This window comes from Melopsittacus undulatus, chromosome 9 (assembly GCF_012275295.1).
Source record: "Melopsittacus undulatus isolate bMelUnd1 chromosome 9, bMelUnd1.mat.Z, whole genome shotgun sequence".
NCBI lineage: Eukaryota > Metazoa > Chordata > Aves > Psittaciformes > Psittaculidae > Melopsittacus > Melopsittacus undulatus.
Genome location: NC_047535.1, coordinates 14,508,048 through 14,528,404, shown reverse-complemented (window position 1 = coordinate 14,528,404; position 20,357 = coordinate 14,508,048). Strand labels below are relative to the sequence as shown.

At 41.3% G+C, this 20,357-nt stretch overlaps 1 protein-coding gene across 1 annotated transcript in view; it reads left to right on the top strand.

Moving 5' to 3' along the window:
* Positions 1-159: 159 nt before the first annotated feature.
* Positions 160-20,357, top strand: part of TMEM266 (transmembrane protein 266) — an 89,654-nt gene continuing 69,456 nt past the window's right edge. The window contains exon 1 of the mRNA XM_034066062.1: positions 160-261. The gene's annotated coding sequence lies outside the window, so the exon portion shown is untranslated. The remainder of the gene's footprint in view (positions 262-20,357) is intronic.

Sequence of the window (20,357 nt, the reverse complement as noted above, 5' to 3'; positions counted from 1 at the left end):
AGAGCGCGCGTCCCGTCCGTTCCCCCCCCCCCCCCGCGCTCCCCGACCCGAACAGCCGGGCCGCTGTTTCCTAGGCGACCCGCGAGAAAGGGAGGGCGCGCGCGGGCTCGCGCGCAGGCAATTCCCCCTTTCTTTCCACCCTCCCCCCCCGTCACCCTCCCCACTTATCTCCCCTTCCACTCCTCGCTGGGCGCGCGCCGGACCGTTGGTGGAGAGGAGAACGGAGAGCAGCTGTGAGGTACCGGCGGGAGCGGGCAGCAGGTATGGACCGTGCGCGGCCCCGGCGACCCCCTCCCGTTCCTTCCTTGGTACCCGGAGGGTTGGCAGGCCCTCCATGGAGGGGAAAGTTTGTCGGTGGGCGCCGTTTGTCGCTAACTTCAGTGCGGTGGGGCCGGGCTGAGGGGGGTCTTAGGGCGCCCTAAGACTCCCCTCAGCCCGGCCCCACCGCGGTCCGGCCTGCAGCGGCGTCGGAGCATCCTCCCGCCGGGTCAGGTCTCGCCTATGGCGCGCTGCTACCCCCTGAGGTGAAGCAGCGGGAGGCGAGGGGGGGTTCGCCCCACAGCCGGACACCCTCCCCCCCCCCCGCACCCCATATCCGTCAATTTCTCGCTTGTCTGTCCTCGCATACAAACAAACCGTAACGGCCTGCAGCGTAAAAGTGGCGTTTTATTCTCTGTCTCTGCGTGAAAAACCCGCCCTAACGTGCATTACCTCTGCGATACGGCCCCTTGAGCAGTGTATTCACCGACTGCTATAAGCGTATGAGGTGCTGCGGCTCTTTTTGGAAACCCTCTGTCCTAGAGCAGCATCATTGCTCGGCAGAAGAAGAAAAGAACAGTAGTTTCTTGTTTGAAGTTGAAACCCATTTAGACTGCTCTTAACTGGGATTTACCTTCCATAAAGATGTAATAAACTTAATAAGTCGTTTTTCACCTAGAGAGGTGAAATGTGTAGACTGTGAGGATTGATGTGCTGTGACAGGGTGGCATGTCACAGTAACTTTACTGAAGGAAACAGTATGTGAACATGAGTGGTTTCCAAGTTTGCTAGCATGCTCGAGTTAGGAAAAGGATCTGCTAAATGTGTCTCAAGCAAGATTTCTGGGTGCTTGCATATGGGTTTAAGAGCAAACTGATATAGAAGCTTTATATTAAGTAGACCATGCACCTGACACCATTGCAACAGCTGCAGGGGACGATTGTATGTATAAAAGGAGTGTAAAAGGAGTAATGATGTTGGGTATTTACAGCTGTGAATGCAAGTAGCAGAGGAGGCTCATTTGTCTGTGCACAGGGCACCTGGCATGTTAGAGGCATACAGTTGGGAATTGCTCTTTTCTGATGGAATTGTCAGGAATCCTAGGCTTTTCCTAAGACTTCTTACTGGAATTTACACAAAGAAGGGTAAGCAACCTGTCTGTTTTTAATGTGCTGTAAAACATTATTACCGCATCGTGGACTGAATTGTGTTGATACTGAACGGTTTTCTGGTAGCTCCTGTGAAGATGCTGCAAGTTCCTGCAGGACACTTGTAAAACGGTTATTAATAGCATGGTCATATTACTGGAGGATCATAAATTTGACCATACAATAGTAGCATGCAAGTGGTTTGCAACAAGGTATCGTGATTAACATTCTGCAACAATTATCTTGTATGGGAAAAGCTGTCACTTGTTCTCATGAACAGTATCTGTATTGTGAGGCAGTTTGTGCAGAGAAGGGAAGGAACACTTCTCATTTAGAGGATGCAGAATAAGAAGCAAGTGTGTACTGCTTCAAACGTGTTATGGTTCCTAAACACTGGAGAGTATGCTTACAACCAGCTAAAGTGACTGTGAGTAGAGCTTGCACTCCTGAAGCAGTTCATACGCATACTCATTCCTGAATGTTTCTGAACAAAGTGGAGTTTTTGCAGCCCTGTCCTGATGCAATTCCTTGGATTGCAAAATTGACTTGCCTCTGTTTAGTGCAAGGTGAAGGGTGAAAAGAGGTGCAAATTGTACAAAAGGTTAGATGTGGTTAGCATGTAGTAACTATGCTACAGAAAACGGTGGGCAAAGAGAACATGTAGTGAGAGTACGCATCAGCTATTCTTGCTTCAGAACTGGAGCAGTAGGTGAGGTAAAGCTCTTAATGCCAACCAGTTTATGAAAAGGTCAGTAAGAAAATTAAGATGTGAGCTGTGTATGCTTGCAGTGCCAGTACCGGGCAAGCCTGCTACTCAGCTGAAGTATTTTCGAGATTGTGACTGACAGCATAAATGCAGAACATAATGCGCAGTGTAGCTCTTTTCCCTGTCATGGTGTCTGTTCCCAACGCTTAGTTAGGTGTATCCCAGATTACAGTTCTGAAGGTGCCCTGTAAAAGATATGTACTGCTCCTTGTACTTTCCTTCTTCTGGCTCTGGGTACTGTTGTGCTTTTATTCCAGTTGGGATCAGCGGTGACTCCCTGAAACCTGGCTACCTGGCAGTTTGCTCTTTTGTTTCCGATGGTCTGTATGCTGCAGTTTCTGACTCTGCAGTGATGTTGCATCACAGATTACTTTTAGCATGGAGGGACAGAACTAGCAAAACCTCAAGCATTATCAAGAGCATGGTTTCAGTGTAACGTGGGATTACATCCAAGTTAGGAGGAGAACCTGCATGGCCTCATGAGATCCTGATAGGACTGAAATTCACCAGTAGTATATTACTAATATTCATTTAAATGAGTTGCATTACCTAGTAATAGAACAGCAATTAACTGCATTGTCTTACATAGTATAAGACTGTCTGCATACTCTTATCAGGGCAATAAATGTAGAGTTATGTCAATATTGTGGTGCTCAACTCATCTGCTTCCTGTACAATGGATAACTTAACAGATACAAATCCTGTATCATTAGGAACACTGTAGAACAATATTGACATGGGGGAGAGAGCTGGGGTCCTTTCTGCCTGATGTTTATCATCAAAGTGTCACTAGTGCTATTTGCAGAGTCTTCATTGCTAGTTAGTATTGAGGGGAAGATGGTGATTTGATTCCTCTTTTTCCTCTCCTTGCTGGTTCTAGCCTTGAGACTGTGAACTACTGGACACCCGTTTGCCATGCTCTAAGCCTGAAATCTTGTGATGTTGGAAAATGGGGAGTTTGGGATTTTTTGACTTGGGGAAAAAAAAAAAATCCAAACTCTGACAATATTTTCAGGAGTATTTTTGTAGTGGGGTGTGTGGACATGAACATGCTGAGGTGAAATTCCATCTTCAAGAGAACAAGAGAGAAAAATAAGAAAAGTTGGTTTGTTTTCACGTGGGGTAGACTTGGCCCTTGTGCTTTCTTTGGCTCTAAGGCTCCTACCCAAGCTTTTTGAAGCTGTTTTCCACCCCATTTGTGGATGGTGTTTTGGGCCAGAGGCTGGGTGGAATGGTGGTGGAAGGTTTACTCCAGTCCTCTGTCATATTTCAGTCCATCTATTTGTTTTGGTTTAGGATTGACAAGAGTGATGTATTAGGGTTTAATCTTAATTTAGTTATAAGATCACAGTGAGCTCTGTTACATCTACACAATCTGTTGAAATCGCTGTTTTGCATGAGTATAATCAAAGACAGCTTTTGTAAACTCAGTAGCAATGGGGGTTTTCTATTGGTACTTTTATCTTTAAGCATTAAAAAGGCAAGTATTGGCTTATTTCTTGCTTTAATCAATATTTTCATTATAAAGAGGTTCTCCCTCTGTCTCACTTTCATTTTACTTTGTCTAGGGTTCAGTGTTGCTTTGATTTCAATTGTAAGATTTTTTTTTTGTGGCAATTACTCTACCTTTCATCATGTGGAACGCCATGTGCATCTGTTGCATTAGATACAAATGAAACCATGCTTAAAAATGTATGTTCAACTACTTTGATTGCAAAGTCAGACCTGTAGGTTGGAAATGATCTGATTTAGGGTCATGCAGATAGAGTTCTGTGTTGTGAGCCACCCTGTCCACTGAATGAGACAAGGATTTGCAGAGAAAATAGTATGTGATCTTAACAGTTAAAAAGAGGATTAATGCAAATGGAGCTGAAGTCATATGCTGTTTTAAATATGAAGTTTCCTAATTTTCAAGAGCTTAACTTTCAACCAAAATAACCTTCTTGCAAATTAGTTTCTAACATGGAACCTCTCAGTCTTGTGATTTTTATAACTTTCATTTTTTATTTTTTGTGTTTTGTTTTGATAAAATGATATGATAAGGAGGTGTTGACCTTAACAAATCATTAAGTGGAATCTGAGCCTTCAGTAGTAATTTTCAATTCAGGTAATTGCCTCACTTGGTAAGGTTGTTATATGGTGAATGAGGAAGGACCTTAATTGTCTGTATTTTGTCTGAAGTCTGACCCATTTGATCCTTCTTTATGCTGCCTGCCCTGCCACTCTGCTGTTCTGTTTCAGCAACCTGGATGTGGTCCCTAGCACACTGTGTGCCACTGTGCTGTCAGAAATGCAATCTGCTCAGCCACTGTCCACATGGAGCTCATCTCTCTTACATTGTTGGGCTTTGTTTTGAGAGGCCACCAAATACTTAATTTAAAAATCCAAGCAAGCATAAGAAAGCAGTTCAGTTTAACTTGGATGGATTGCTATGAGACAAAGAGGATCTCATCTCTGCTGTTCAGGGAACTTCAAAGGCTGCCTGCAAATGAGGCAAGTGCCAGAGCTTCTCAAAGTTGCAGAAGTCTTTGTAGTGGAAAGTGTTACCTGTCTGGTATTTAAGGGTGCCTGAAAATTCATAGATAAAAATAGGAAGATATAAATTTTATTGAAGTTGGTGAGGCTTTTGCAGTTACTATTTTGCCTTAAGTACTTTTGTTCAAATCTGTCAAATAATTCATTATGGAATTATAGACTACCGGGCAATTGAGCCAGTGGTACAGATTAAAGAAAGGTGTTCTTTAAGTGAGCTACCTAATAATTAAAGTTAACAAACATCCAGGATGCAAACATATGAGGCATGTGGTGTGTCTCAGCTAGCAAGCAGTCCATAATTTTTCCCTGTATGTAATAGCTGCTTGGCTTTTCCAACCCCAGTCTAGTAAATAATTACATCTTTATTTGGAATGATAAAATTAGACAGCTTTGAAAACAACTTTTTAACAGTAAGGTGAGATGTGGGTCAAGGCCCATATATTAATTTGCACAAGTGTCTCAGAAAGCAACCTCAAAGGCTTTTCTTATAAATATTTACTGCTTTTCTTCTTCTGTTACCAGCTGCCGCCTCCAGCTGAAAGCTCCATTTTGGGTTCTGTACTTTGTTGGGTTGGGGTGGTAGTTGTTGGGTTTTTTTCTTCTGTTTTGTGTTGAGATTTCTGAGCAGGCAGCAATAATATAATTAAATAGATATGCTTAACTTTGAAAGGTGTTATTTTTAGGACTAGCTCAAAAGGGCAGATACTCCTCGGAGACATTGTAATATGGTCAGGTTGTCTGCTCCAACTGAAAGAGCCATGCAAGGCTTGGGTAGCATCAAAGTTTATACTTGAAAGTTTTTGACATGTGTTGTCTTTGGGCAAAAAGGAATTCTGAGGAAGCAGAAGAGTGGGCACAGCTCCTGGTTGTCTATGTTCTTGGTGCCCCACTGGAGGAAGGGTCAGCTTCCAGAGAGGCTGACCCTGGGGAAGCATGTCTTTCTTCCCTTCACTTTGTTATGGCCAGTGATGCTGGTTCTTTTCCCTGTGCTTGTACAGTGGCTTTTCTTAGGAATGCAACACTGTTGGATCCAGCACAGATATGTACCTGCCTAGCAAGGTTTATTCTGGAGACAGCATCTGTTCCTTAGTTGCCCCCTAATCATTGTCGTTGCTTCCATGAAATTCAGGTCTTAAAATACAAGGAACAGAGAAGCTTGTGTATGCTTCTGGTAGGAAAGGGTGGTGCATTAATTCATGGGCATACTGCAGAGATATTTGTACTCTCCTTCCTTTTTTTCTGACTCCTATTTGCTCACTTTCCACCTTTCAGCAAAGGGGAACATATGGCAGTGTGCTGTCCATCTGGTTGCCACTTACTGTGAAATCATTATGCAGACAAATTTGGCCCCATCTTGAATTGCTTGTGTAGGTAAAATTGCTAATAGAATGACAGCTGAAGTGTTTGTTCTGAACTGCACATGCGAATGAAGCACAAAGAATGAACAGAAAGATTTCTTCCTGAATATTTTCAATCTTCTCCTACAGTCAGAACCTACTTGTGCTATGCTAGTATTTAATGCCAAAAAGATTGGGACCCCCATTGTGCTGTAGACTGTTCAACTATGGATAAAAGGCAGGACTGTCCCAGAGGAGTTGCAATCTAAATAAATTTGAATGAGAACATTGTGAATGGTGATAGATGTTTAAGAAAACATTAGCTATAAAGGCAGTGTTGTTTAAAAATTCTGCTGATGTTTTTGCATCCTAGCAGAAGCTTATAACATAGATATTGAATTCATTGGTCAGCAGTAGTTAATTTTTTTGAGTGACTAAGGGGCACTCTAAAGAATCTTTCTTAATTCAAGTCTTGTGAGGTTTAGCCGTATCCAGATCCTTCTGTTATCTATGTTTCAAGGATCAACAGTGGCAGAAGAGTCTTACTGCCTTTGCCAGCATGAGCATGTGTACTTCTTTTGTTGTCACCAGATTTCATATCGCTAACAATTAAATCAGAACTTCATTTTCCCATAAAATTCTGAGATCTTGCCTGAAGATGAGTACCTCCAAAAGTAATTTTTAAATTTAATTTATTTGATAGATTTGGCAGGTAACTTTCATGTGCTCTTTGCTTTGCCAGTCAATAGCTTGCTTTTCATGTTTTTCACATGGAAAAACTTGTGTTTTTTTTAAACTGGAAGAGCTGGTTACAGAAACAAAAAATGGGAGATTCAGAAGCAAGTAATTTACACAAAACAATCTTCCTTGTTGTTTAGATCAGGGATCCTCACTTTAAATGGTTATGTGCATATTCGTTATGTAGGGCAGTGCTGTTGTGACCCCACTGTGATGTGCAAGCGGTTGTGGACTAGTAAGAATATTTTTGTGCTTGGGGAGGAGGGTAGCTGGAGTTTGTTCACTGCGTTCCCTAGAGATTTTGGTTCAGACATAAATGCAGTCAGACTTTTAACACAGCACTAGGACTTTCTGCCTGTTTTCCTGCAGGAGTCAATTTAAAAATCTAGATAGCTTTCCAGAAAGCTTTTGTCCTGTAGTGAAACAGGCAATGGGAAACAAGTTCATTGTAAGTTTTAAAGAGAACTTGAGTTTGAGACTTTGAATGAACTGGTTTTGAATGTATGTATTAAAATGTAAATCCAACCCTCAGTACACAGCTCTGAAACTAGGCCAATAGTGGGAATACTGAACAGTTTTTGGGAGAAGGAGATATTTAATGGCTTCTGTTACAGTATCATGATAGCTGTGGTCTGTCTATTGGTGATCTATAGCTGAGTCTGTAGTAGTAGTAGTATCACTGAGGAGAGGCAGCTCTGCCACCTGAAGCTGAATTATAGGGTGTGTTAAATCACTGCTTAGCTGCACCTTGCAGTACTTTGTTGGAAGACTTGTGTCCTGTGGATTTTTTCCCCAATCAAAACGTAGAAGAAAAAAAGAAGGCACAAAAACCACGAGGGTTTGCTTTTAGCCCCCAAATCTAAATTAAACTTCAGAGACTTGTTAGTGTGGAGTACTTGGTTTTTTTTTTAAATCACGGTGGTTGTATGATGTGCATGTCTTCTGAATATTTTATTTAAATATTCAGGAGCTTGTTGAAAGGATAAATCCGTGATGGTGCAACTGTGGCATGCTCATATTCATGGTTTCTTTCACCCAAGTTGGCTCCCCACTGTGTTTTTATTGTAATGTATAAATGTGGAAGAATTCCTTTTTAACCTGCTGTTTGTGAGACAGAAATAGCTGGTAGGTAGGTTCTCTATGGTCTTTATACCTGGTCGTAGATGGATCAGGTCACTATAGTGAAAAGACAGCTTGATTTAGTTGAAGATACTAAAAGTTCTTTAGTTTAAATTACTCACCATATCCTTGCATCTATTACACTGCTGCAGAAAACGAAAGTGGGGCGCAGGTCAAATAACATGTTTCTACCTAAGCAAGAGATTATAACAGTTATCCTGAAGTGCTGCTTTTAGCCTGGCTGGTACCCAGGTTCTTACATGCTAGAAAGTAGAGGAGTTTTTTGTTGTGTGAATGCTGAAATGCTGGAATGCCTGACAAAGGATTCCCGTCAGCAGCTAGAGGAATAGGAGGGAATAGGGCTTACACAACCCTTTGGATGTTGAAGCTCTTGCCTACTGTCCAGTTGTAAGCTGATTTTTTGGTTTGGTTTGTTTTTTGCTTGTTTTTTCTTAATGACATTGTCTTTTGAATTAAGATGCTTGTCAGCAACTCTCTTGTATTCTTCTGAAATCTGTGAGCTATGGACAGAAACTCGATCACTTTTTCTTTAGTGGCTGGATGTTGCACCCAATCTGAATGCACTGTTGCAGTCTGAAGGTTAAATAGGCTAGTTGCTTTTGAAGAACTTCTTTCAGTCTAAGATGATTTCCCTTTTTTGAGGAGAAGAAAAGACTGTAGTCAAAGTATCTGGTAGCCTGCCAAAGCTGAATACAAAAAGCACTGGGTACAGTGAACTAGCAAAGAAAGATTAATGAGTTATTTGTTTGACACATTTGGAAATGTGGGTAGTTCTCGGTGTCCCGAGGTGACTGACGTCAGCTTGTGTCTGACTGATATTTACTGGGGTGGAATGAAGTAGAGTATGTCCCTCTAGTGAGAAATGATCCACATCCTCATCTTAAAACGCTATTAACTAGTGCTTTCATGCACTGCTGAGCTGTGGAGGAGATTTTCTAGCTGGGTGAACTCTTCTGCTTCCCACCTTCAGATAGGATTAAGGTACATAGGACAAATTGACTGGAAAATAAAGGCTTGCACAGTTTGCTCTGTTAAGAGAGAGAGGAATTTGTGCCCTAGTGCCTGCATATTCACAGGCTTTAAAATCACTTTAAAAACATTTTCACTTCTTGTTTTTTGGCTGTGTAGGACAAGAGCTTGCTCTCTCAAGGTAATGTATAAAGTAATGAAATACTTTATCTTGATTATGTGTTATCTTAAAGCAATGCAGAGTTTTATCATATAATGAAGGTAAGTGAAAAGGAAGGCCAGAGTTCAAAATATTACATTATAAAATGGGAGAATTTGTTATTGCAGGCAAAACAGGTAGTGATGGTGGTAATTTCCTTCCCTAGAGGACATCTGACTGGTTTAGTTTAAACATTTAACAAAGCGACTTCAGTCTGCAACAGACTTTTCCTGTTAGTTTCAATGGGTATATAAAACCACTGCTATGGCATCATATTTGGCAGCTGAGGAACATAAGTGTATCTGAAACCTTTAATTATATGATGTAGGCAGCTCTGTCTAGGTCAGAAGACATCATATTATCAATAACATATTATAGGCCTTCAGAACTTTCATAGTAGCTTGATTATTCATTGAATAATTGTCTTTGTGAAGAGATAATGGCACTGTTTGCATTCAGAGTCTAGGTTTGAAGTATATGACAGAATATTTGTATCTTAAATCATCTGTTATCCATAGGGGAGTATTTAACGCGTGGTAAAGCGCAAAACATATTGAAACACTAGAGTTCAGTAACGAGAGCTTTTACAGCACTCACAGGCTGCCTATTGTCTACTGCATGCATCATGCTTCTACACTGCTGTATGCTACCGAGGATACAGAGTTTAGTGAAGGTGTCTACTGAGTATTTTTTTGGTGTGATTACATTTAATTTTGTAAATTGCTGTGTTTGTTTCGGACTCTGCGGTACAGCAGCATACTTGGGACCATACACACTGGTTATAAGCGTAGACTGTATTAAACCCCTGCAAAACAGCTAGACTATCGGACCCAGGCGCCTGAAGAATTGAAACAGTTTAGAAGGGTTCCCAACTGTTAATGGACAGAAAGGCAGGGCAGGAACAGTAAAGTAGAACAAGTGTATGTGATTAGAGGCATGAAAGTAGGAGTTACGAGAGAAAATGTGTGTCTTTCTCTGTCGCACACTGTCTGTAAGGCTTATCTGTAGAAGAAGATTTTCTACCTTAATAGAATAATTACTTTGGCTTTTTTATGCCTTTAGGACCTAAGTGGTAGGAAATTATTGTGACTGCAGTGTCAATAGCTCATAACTTTTTGCAAGTATGTCAAAGTAAGGTTCACGGTCCCGTCTGGGCACTTGCTGTATGTAGCTCAAGCGTGGAGGGAATTATCACTTGTAAAATCCCCAGTTGCTTCAGTACTCTTGTTTAGATGGGCTGGGAACATACTCTTTTTTCCTCTAGATTCATCCTGCTTAAGACAAAACATCTTATTTTCTTTTTCCCAAGCTGGAGGTTAAAAGAAAAGCAATAAGGTGGTAAAATTATTGCCTTAAAGGACAACAAAAGAGATAAACCCACGCCAAGTAATGGTTTTGTAAAAAGTGCAGCATACTCAGTTAATCCAAATATGTGTTCTGTATCTGTGACCTGTTCATAAGCCTGCCAAGATCAGTTTGCCTTGCAGTAGAGAAGTTGTATTTTCAGTTATGAGCTGCATAACCATTTGAGCTGTGATCAGCACTCCTTTGCCTTCCCTAAGGAAATGGCAGTGATTGTTAGCTTTACATCCTACCATAAAGGAATCTGTCTTGCTGTATATAGCCGCCACAAGAACAGGTGAGAAATGGGATGAAGTGTCGGTAGTATCCATGATCTCATTAGCCTCTCGAGGCTGATGGTGAACTAACAAAATGGCTTTTCCCTCCACTCTGACCTGAACCCGATGATTATATTCACAGGAGTTTGTTGTGAGTTGGTTGATTTGGGTAGCTTGTCTGTAAAGGAATTTGGCTACTGCAGAATATTGTCTGAACTGCTTGTGTATGTGGTCTGTGCATGAAGCTGTTGCCCCTTTCTGAGAAGACAATGAAACGGCTGGGTGAAAATAAGCTCTTGCTTGCTCCAGAAATTGAGTCCATCAGATAGATTGCTGTGGCTTATGGTTTAAAATAGTTACTTGAAAATGATGAAATGGATGGGCAAGAGTTTGAATTGTTGGTGTTCAAGGAAAAAAAGCAAAATGCAAACCAGCATTAATAAGAGGGGTAGAAGCTTATTGTAGGATTATTTAGGTTTGAAAAAATCCCAGAGTACAAATGCATGTTATGTTACCAATAAAAAGCCTTGTGACTGGAGCAGAGACCTGAAACCAAGGGCAAAAGTTCTCCTGTTACATGGAAGGAAAGATGGAGGCAAACTGAATGGTAGAGCGCTTTTCCAAGAAAAACACTGAACATTTGAACTTTGCTTTTATCATCTGCTCTATAACATTTAGCAAAGATGCTGGATCAGTGGTTCTTCTGACTTTGCAAAATGAAAGGCTGCATTTTGGGAAGTGCAGCAAAGCAGCCTCAGAGGCTGCTTCAGGGGATGCTTACAGATTTGCACCCTATGAGAAGTATATGCCTTTGCAGGGGATGGAGAAAGAAAGACTTGCAAGCCAAGATCAAAAATAATGTATAAAGGTGTGGTACATTACTTGTTTTTCAATTCTCTGCTATAGGCAATGAAGCTACTGTGATAGTATTTAATTTCTAATGACTTTTCCTCATATCACAGGCCTAAGCATTTTCTGTCCTTTCTCCCTGAACTATAAGGATTCTTTGTGATTTGCACAAGAAGAGGCATATATATAGCAACAGCTACTGTACCTACATGCTGGACACAGTTGCTCCCATTCTTGCCTGTCATGGTGTTTGGTGGCAATGGCATTCAAGTTCCTAATTATTACTTGAACATGCAAATGACAAGGTGGATGAAGATATGGGTACATCCATAGCTAGACTCTAGGTATTCCCTATACGAGGCGTATGACAGTGTGATATCCAAACTTAGATTTTTGTCAGTTTGAGATAGTTTTGTATTTGTTTTAGTGTATGGATAAATTCATGTTTAAACTAGTTCTCTCATCTTTTCCCCGAGGTATAGTTTTGCATTTTTAGTCGTTTGTAACTGATGTGTTGGAGGAAATGTTTCAGGAATAAGTATTTAATGAATTAAGATCTAGTATCCTGTTCAATGTTGCAATTCATTTGCCTAGAGAATCCTACCAGGTTTTTCCTTAAATAAGCAAGTAAGATCTTTCACCCAGTTTTGTACAAGTTTTGACACCATGTCCACTGAAAGGATGGGTCATGTTAGGAAAAGCATGTTTACCTAATGGAATTCTTGTCACTCTCTAGAGTGTGTGTATTGAGTGTGCCCTCAGCAAGTTTCCCAATGACACCAAGCTGTGTGGTTCTGTTGATACACTAGAGGGAAGGAATGTCTCCCAGAGGGACCTTGACACACTAGTGAGGTGTGCTGATGCCAACCTCATGAAGTTTAACCATGCCAAGTGCAAGGTCCTACACCTGGGTCGGAGCAATCCCAGGCACAGCTACAGGTTGGGCAAAAAGGAAAATCATGGTAGTCCATGGAGAAGGACTTGGGGGTGTTGGTCAATGAGAAAATGAACATGAGCCAGCAGTGTGCACTCACAGCCCAGAAAGCCAACCGTATCCTGGGCTGCATCAAAAGGAGCGTGACCAGCAGGTCAAAGGAGGTGATCCTGCCCCTCTACTCTGCTCTCGTGAGACCTCACCTGGAGTATTGTGTGCAGATCTGGTGTCCTCAACATAAAAAGGACATGGAACTGTTAGAACAAGTCCAGAGGAGGGCCACGAGGATGATCAGGGGACTGGGGCACCTCCCATATGAAGACAGGCTGAGAAAGTTGGGGCTGTTCAGCCTGGAGAAGAGAAGGCTGCGTGGAGACCTCATAGCAGCCTTCCAGTATCTGAAGGGGGCCTACAGGGATGCTGGGGAGGGACTGTTTGTTAGAGACTGTAGTGATAGGAGAAGGGGTAAAGGCTTAAAATTTTAACAGGAGAAGTTTAGATTAGATGTAAGGAGGAAGTTCTTTACTGTAAGGGTGGTGAGGCACTGGAATGGGTTGCCCAGGGAAGCTGGGAATGCTCCATCCCCGGCAATGTTTAAGGCCAGGTTGGACAGAGCCTTGGGTGACATGGTTTAGTGTGAGGTGTCCCTGCCCATGGCAGGGATGTTGGAACTGGATGATCTTGAGGTCCTTTCCAGTCCTAACTATTCTATGATTCTATGTGGATCCTGTAGTTTTTGTGCCTTCAGAGCTCTCATTCTGGTCATCCTGCTGCAGAGGTTCAAGTTTGATTTGTACTTCACACCAAGTTGTCTCTGGGACAACCTCTCATCCCATTGATTTGCTGGAATATTTTTATGCTAACTGTAGCAAAAGGAGAAAATGAGGAGAAGTATTTTAAGAATTGTAGACGTACTTTTAATCTTTTGGACACAAAAGTACAGTAAAGGGGAGAAGTCAGCATAATGTGACCAACCATCACTAAGCTGTCGATGGAACACAGTTTAAGAACATCTGGACTGTAAAAGGCACCTCTTGAACTTCCATTGATTGGTTCCTTGGGCTGTCAGCCATGAAGTATATTTTTAGATACTTGCAGCAAATCTTATTGCATGTGAAAGAATGCCAAATCCGTAGTTTGTCAGATGCCGTTTTTCAGTAAGTAGGGAAAAAGGATTTTGGTTTGAGTTGGTTTGCTGCTGCATTGCAGGCTGCAGATTGTACAGCTATACCTGGGTTAGCTTTAAACTAAGCAGCCTGGCACTAGTACCAAAGTCCAGCTGCAGCAGTGCTAGCTCAGCAGGAGCTACTATAATCCTGCTTGGCCTGGACACAGGAAAACAATCTTTTCTTTCAGTAAGCCACAAGCAGAGAGGCAAAAAATCTCTGTGTGTGTATTTAGTTTTTATGGCTCATGTTTTACCATGTGTCTTTTTTTTTTTCCTTTTTTTAACAAGAACAAAGGGAGGCATAGTAATTAAATGGAAAATGAGTGGGTTGACTTCTTCTATGGGTGAAATTTTATGCATGCCACAATTACATCTCACACTTTAGCAGTGGCATTTCTTGGGACCTTTGAAACAGGGCATGCTCTTGCCAAAAGGAATTAATTCCGCCCTATAAATGCATGCTGTGGCTGCCCTCTGCAGCAGTAGAGGAGTTAGTGGTAAAATGCTTTACAAGTACACAGCTGCTTGAACTGATCTAAACTCATAGACTGGCTTAGTCCCATCGTAGTCAGAAGTTTCTGTTCCTGGATGAGGGTGTGCTGTTTGACCTGCCTGTACTTGGCAGATTATTTTTCTAGCCTTTGGATACTGCCTAACACTTCTTCTCTGAGTATTCTCTGAAGCTCCTTGCACTTGTTTTGGACACCAGTCTGCTTTGTGCTTAGTAGAAGGGTGCTCAGTATTACCAGCTGTTAAAAAAGGGTATTGTACATTTTAAAAAATACTTGTTAATGCAGTTGGGTTTTTCTTCTAAAACTTGTTCATCTTAGATTCAAGACTGTAGTTTTCCTGAGGCACTCCATGTTTCTCATGCTGTCTATCCTTTAGTTTTTCCTAGATGATCTTGTATTCAGTACCACAATAAGTACAGCAGGTCTGTTAAACCAACCTGTATTTATAAACTTTATATATGTATTTATAGAATCATAGAATGGTTTGGGTTGGAAAGGACCTTAAGATCATCTAGTTCCAACATCCCTGCCATGGGCAGGGACACCTCACACTAAACCATGTTACCCAAGGCTCTGTCCAACCTGGCCTTAAACATTGCCGGGGATGGAGCATTCCCAGCTTCCCTGGGCAACCCATTCCAGTGCCTCACCACCCTTACAGTAAAGAACTTCCTCCTTACATCTAATCTAAACTTCTCCTGTTAAAATTTTAAGCCTTTACCCCTTCTCCTATCACTACAGTCTCTAACGAACAGTCCCTCCCCAGCATCCCTGTAGGCCCCCTTCAGATACTGGAAGGCTGCTATGAGGTCTCCATGCAGCCTTCTCCAGGCTGAACAGCCCCAACTTTCTCAGCCTGTCTTCATATGGGAGGTGCCCCAGTCCCCAGTCATACTCATGGCACTTCCTTGGACTTGTTCCAACAGTTCCATGTCCTTTTTATGTTAAGGACACCAGAACTGAACATAATACTCTAAGTAAGGTCTCAGAAGAACAGAGTAGAGGGGGAAGATCACCTCCTTTGACCTGCTGGTCACGCTTCTTTTGTTGCAGCCCAGGTTATGGTTGGCTTTCTGGACTGTGAGCGCACACTGAAGCCAGCTCATGTTAAGTTTTTTTTATAGACCAACACCCCCAAGTCCTTCTCCACAAGGCTGCTCTGAATCTCTTCTCTGCCCAACCTGTAGCTGTGCCTAGGATTGCTCCGACCCAGGTGTAGGACCTTGCACTTGTCATGGTTCAACTTCATGAGGTTGGCATCAGCCCACCTCACAAGTGTGCAGAGGTCCCTCTGGGAGACATTCCTTCCCTCTAGTGTATCAACAGAACCACACAGCTTGGTGTCATTGGGAAACTTGCTGAGGGCACACTCAATCCCACTGTCCGTGTCAGCGACAAAGATATTAAACAAGACTGGTCCCAACAGCGATCCCTGAGGGACACCACTTGTTACTGGTCTCCAGCCGGACATTGAGCCATTGACTACAACTCTTTGTGTGTGACCATCGAGCCAGTTCTTTATCCACTGAGTGGTTTACCTATCAAATTGATATCTCTCCAATTTAGAGACAAGGATGACATGTGGGACAGTGTCAAATGCTTTGTACAAGTCCAGGTAGATGACATCAACTGCTCTCTGTCCATCAATTCCATTGCCCCATCATAATTGGTCAGGCAGAATTTCCCTTATAAATATATACTTAGTATATACTTATTCAGAACTGTGTAATCTTATTCTGCAAATATTGTCTCAGATTAAGTACTTTGGAGCACAGTTTATGTCACTTCGGAAACCACCTTCTAAAGTACTTAATGGATCTTGAGGTAGCATGTGAATAACAAAAGCCAGTTTATCTTGTCCTAAAAGACTGTTTCTAGGACCTTAAAAATCATGGAATTCTGATTGTTGTCTTGGCATCTTTCCTGTCTCAGTCTTGTCCCAGAGTTTGCAGTGGATGCCTTTGATTATGGCCCTGGAGAGCATGATACCATCTGAAAACTTCCTGTCTTGTGTTTTTCAAGTGTTATAGTCTCAACAGTTCATGAACAATGTTAACATTATGTTTGAAATCAGTATATTGAGAATGAGAAGGACAACATGGGAGAGCAACAGTTTCATTAAGGACTGGTGTTTTGGAGCTATGAAGATTAACAATGAGTGATCACAAGATACTGCCTCTTTAAACCCCTTATTGATCTTCGCAGCAAGCAGTTTGTCTTATTTCTGTTGCTTGTTTTTACAGTGTTGAGTGCAGTAAATCTCTAACCCGAGGCCAGTATAATCTTTATTTATTGCAGATATTAATGTTTTATTGGAGAATATGTATTGGGTTTTGTGTGTTTATATTTCTGACTCAAACAAGACTTTAAAACAAAATTAATCTTACTTTTGGAAGATTTTATATATGTATATTAAAAACCCCAGCAACCTACACTTATACTGGACACTTTTCTTTCTATGGCAGTGGCATTTTTCACTGAGTGACAGACCAAAAGTCATAAAGATTAGGTCTAATCCAGACCCTGGCGTGTAGTTGCTATGAGGTCTTGGACTTTGGGTTTAGTTAGGGAGTATGCACTCATTAGTTGAATTAAATTTCATTGAAAGTGCTAGAGAGTCTTTGGCTGGAGACAGAGAAATTATGTAGCAGGTAGTGATTGTGTTGAAGGGGTTAGTGCAACACTGACAGTTTGACTAAACTAATGGCTTGACCAGCTAGTCATGATTTTAATCCAATCGTTAATACAGGTACAGCTTCCTTGCTCTCGTCTGGTTGTCTTTGGACATGTTTTTCTGAGTTTCCTACCTCCTAGAAATGTTAATGATTATCCTGGGGAAGTTGGGGGGGCGGGGGTTGTTGTTTGGGTTTTTTTATTTCAATAAATATGAATTGATGAATCTTAACAAAAGCCTGTGTTTGCAGCTGTAAGACACGGTTCAGTTTCAAGCAGCTGCCTGGTGTGTGTTATAGGTTTAAAACCAAAAAATCTGTTTTATTTATAACTTAGCATTTGCTTAGTGTTTTGGGACTTGTGTTGCGGTACAGATCCCTTGCATAACCACTGCTTGAAAAGCATCCTTTTATCTCATCAGTGTATTAGGCAGAACCTCCTTATTGGATATGGGTCATGGGACCTGAAGTGCTAAATAAGGTGCTGCTAATATAGAGCTGTTGAGGGTGTTGTGGCAGGATGCACTGCTGTGCTGGGTCACACAGTAGTGGCCAAAGCTTCATTAATTAGCAGTCAACTGTAATAGCGCTCAGTTTTACCATGTGTCTTTAAGGTGCTGATTCAAGTACATCACAGAAGCCTGTGAGGGAATACAGAAGTAAAGTTTAAATCGGAATCCCAGAGTACTATCCTTATTGGTTTACAACATAGATTTCTTAGTATGTTAGCAGTAGCACGAAATTAGTGTGCCACAGGGAAAACTGGTTCTGTGCGCACAGTGATCACAGCAAGATTAATTTCCTAGCGAAGAGTCAACTTTGTGAGCCCTTAGCAACTGAGCATTTAATCTCGAGTTTCTCTGTGATACTGATGCTGGCAGTGGAAGGGCACAAGCTGACAGTTCTGTGCTTTAAAACAAAGAGAGTTCATGGGTGGCTGTTACTGCACTGTTTTGCTGAATTTATTCTGTAGTTTCTGGTGCCCTTCGTTTACTCATATGACAAGAGTATTAGTCCTCTGTTCTGACAGAGTTTAAAAGAGATGAGGGCTGGGCAGAGGTAGTGATATTAGTTACATATTCTTGAAGGAGTGTGAGGGAGATCAGTTTGGCATTTTTATTTTCCATGTATAGTGTATAATATGACCAGCAGTCAGCTGCATTTTAATATATATTTGTATGAATAAGCAAATAGTTTCTTCCTATAGGAAGAATTCTGTGTGCCTGTGAAGAGCAAATGCTTTTCAACGTTTCCAGAAACTATTCCTCTTCATACCTCAGTGTCCCTTCTTGTATTCCAAACAAAATAACTAATGAATTGATTATCTCTAGTAAGAGAGTTCTGAAAACCTAATGCTTAATTAAAGTTCTATTAAAAAAGTCCAATAAAATCTTTTTTCTGGTGTTTTGTTTTGTTTTTTTGTAAGTAGCAAAAATAGAGGTTCAAAATTCCAAGGTATCTGTTTAGGTACAGATAGTGCCTGAAATTATTATTTTTAAATAAAATACTTCTTTTTGAGCCCAAAAATATCTACTTTAAATGCACAATGTAAGGTGAAAGTAAAAGTGTAATTGCTCATGAGGTATGTATCATTTGTAATTTTATATTGAACTGGCCTTAGGTGTGTTGCCTGTTTGCTGCATGAATTCCTCATCAGGCCATATCCTGGGATTTGTCTGCAATAAGTGTCAAAGCAGATTCCCACCTTTCTCTCTCTGTGTATTTTGTTGCTGTGCTGCTTTTCATAGAATCACAGAACAGTTTGGGTTGGAAGGGACCTTCAAAGGTCATCTAACCCAACCCTCCTGCAATGAGCAGGACATCCTGTTTCCAGGTCCAGTGGAAAGAGTTGTCCACTTACCTATGCAGTTCACAGAAAACAACCTAGGCAGACTCCAGATGTACACAGGCCATGTGTACATCCCCTGTGGTACCTTCCAGACCTCAAGGAGAAGTGGGGGGGGGGGGGGGAATGTGCAGGCTTGGCTACTAAATGTGGAAATTACTGGCCAGTTGACATGTGCATTGGGTGGGCTGTTTCCTCCAGACTGTGTAGGATTGTTGGGGCCTGCATATCACAGTTCGGGCACACACCTTCACCATCAGTATTTGGTGGCAGAAACCTGGCCTATTATATGTAGCAAGTGCATTCCATCACCTGCTGAGGGGTTATACAGTTCAATGCATTAGTTGTATATTAAAATAATGACTATCAGTATGCTGCATGCTATGATAATGCAGTTAAATCTTGCATTTTAGGCTCCCAGTGGTCAGGAAAGTTTTTCCCAGCCACAAATAGTACAACTGTTGTGTCCACATTGTGTGAAATAGCTTTTCTCTGAAAAAACAGGCAGGACGTGTAAGTTCAGGAACTTTATTAGCTGTCTGCTCTTGCACGGTGAGGTTCATCCTGTATCATCAGGATGAAATTTTCAACTATTTGTAAGTTTACAGTCAAAACAGCTATTTGGGCTATTTGTTTCCGGAAACTAAACTACAAAACGGTGCTGTTTGGGAGAAGAGCTATGTATTTCACATCAGTGGGCTAATTATTATATACTTGCTTGTAAGATAGTAAGGCCATGATTTAATATACATTTATTGCATTTTTGCCTGGAAGGTTGCCCATTATACTTACCAGGCATGACAGGACATAGATATTTCTCAAAAATATATTTGTAGTATAATTGGTTCTTAGAATGAAATCTTTACTTCCAGATGCTGCTTTTGACTTGTCTAATAGCTTGACTGGATTTAGTATCAGTCTGCTTAGGTTTGTTTTGATCCTGTACTGCTGATATGTGAGACAGAATTGGTCTCAAGAACTATTTTCTCAGTCTCCTTATATAGGAATATAATATTTATGGATCTCAGAGCCATAATGGGTAAGATGCATTGAAATCCTTAGCTCCAAGAGCTTAAATGAATGGCAAGAATTTCTCATGAGGTGGTCTCTATACTTTCCCCTATTCTTATTGCAGTGTTGTGAATCTCCTGTGTTTTGGTTGACATCAGCTGCTCAAGAAAATTAGAGAGGACTGTTGCAATGTTCTAAAGGTGTTTCAATCCAGAATCTGTTAGGCCCAGAATTCTAAAGAAAATAAAAATTAATAGCTTGAGGAAGAGTCTTAAGTCTAATGGCTGAAAAGCAATCTTCGAGTTACCATAAGCTAAAGGTATGGGCAAATGCTCAAGCTTGTATTTATTAGACGGCTACACTCCAAATAGGATGAACAGCAGATGTTGTGGATGGAAATTAAAAGGCAGTGAACTTTAACCGTTTTCTTGGCAGACAGTGGTTGACCTTAGTATTTTCACATGACTAAGTGTCCCCTAAAACACATTGACAGTGTCACCCCTCAATAGAGACATACATTGAACTGAGGGACATCTCAGAACAAGTTGGCTCTAGTATTTGTGTTGCTCTGTCACTAGTATTAAAAGTCTGAGTGAAATTCCAGCTATGTCCAAGTAATTTTTTGCTGTTGGATTCAAATGGACTCGAATTTTTAC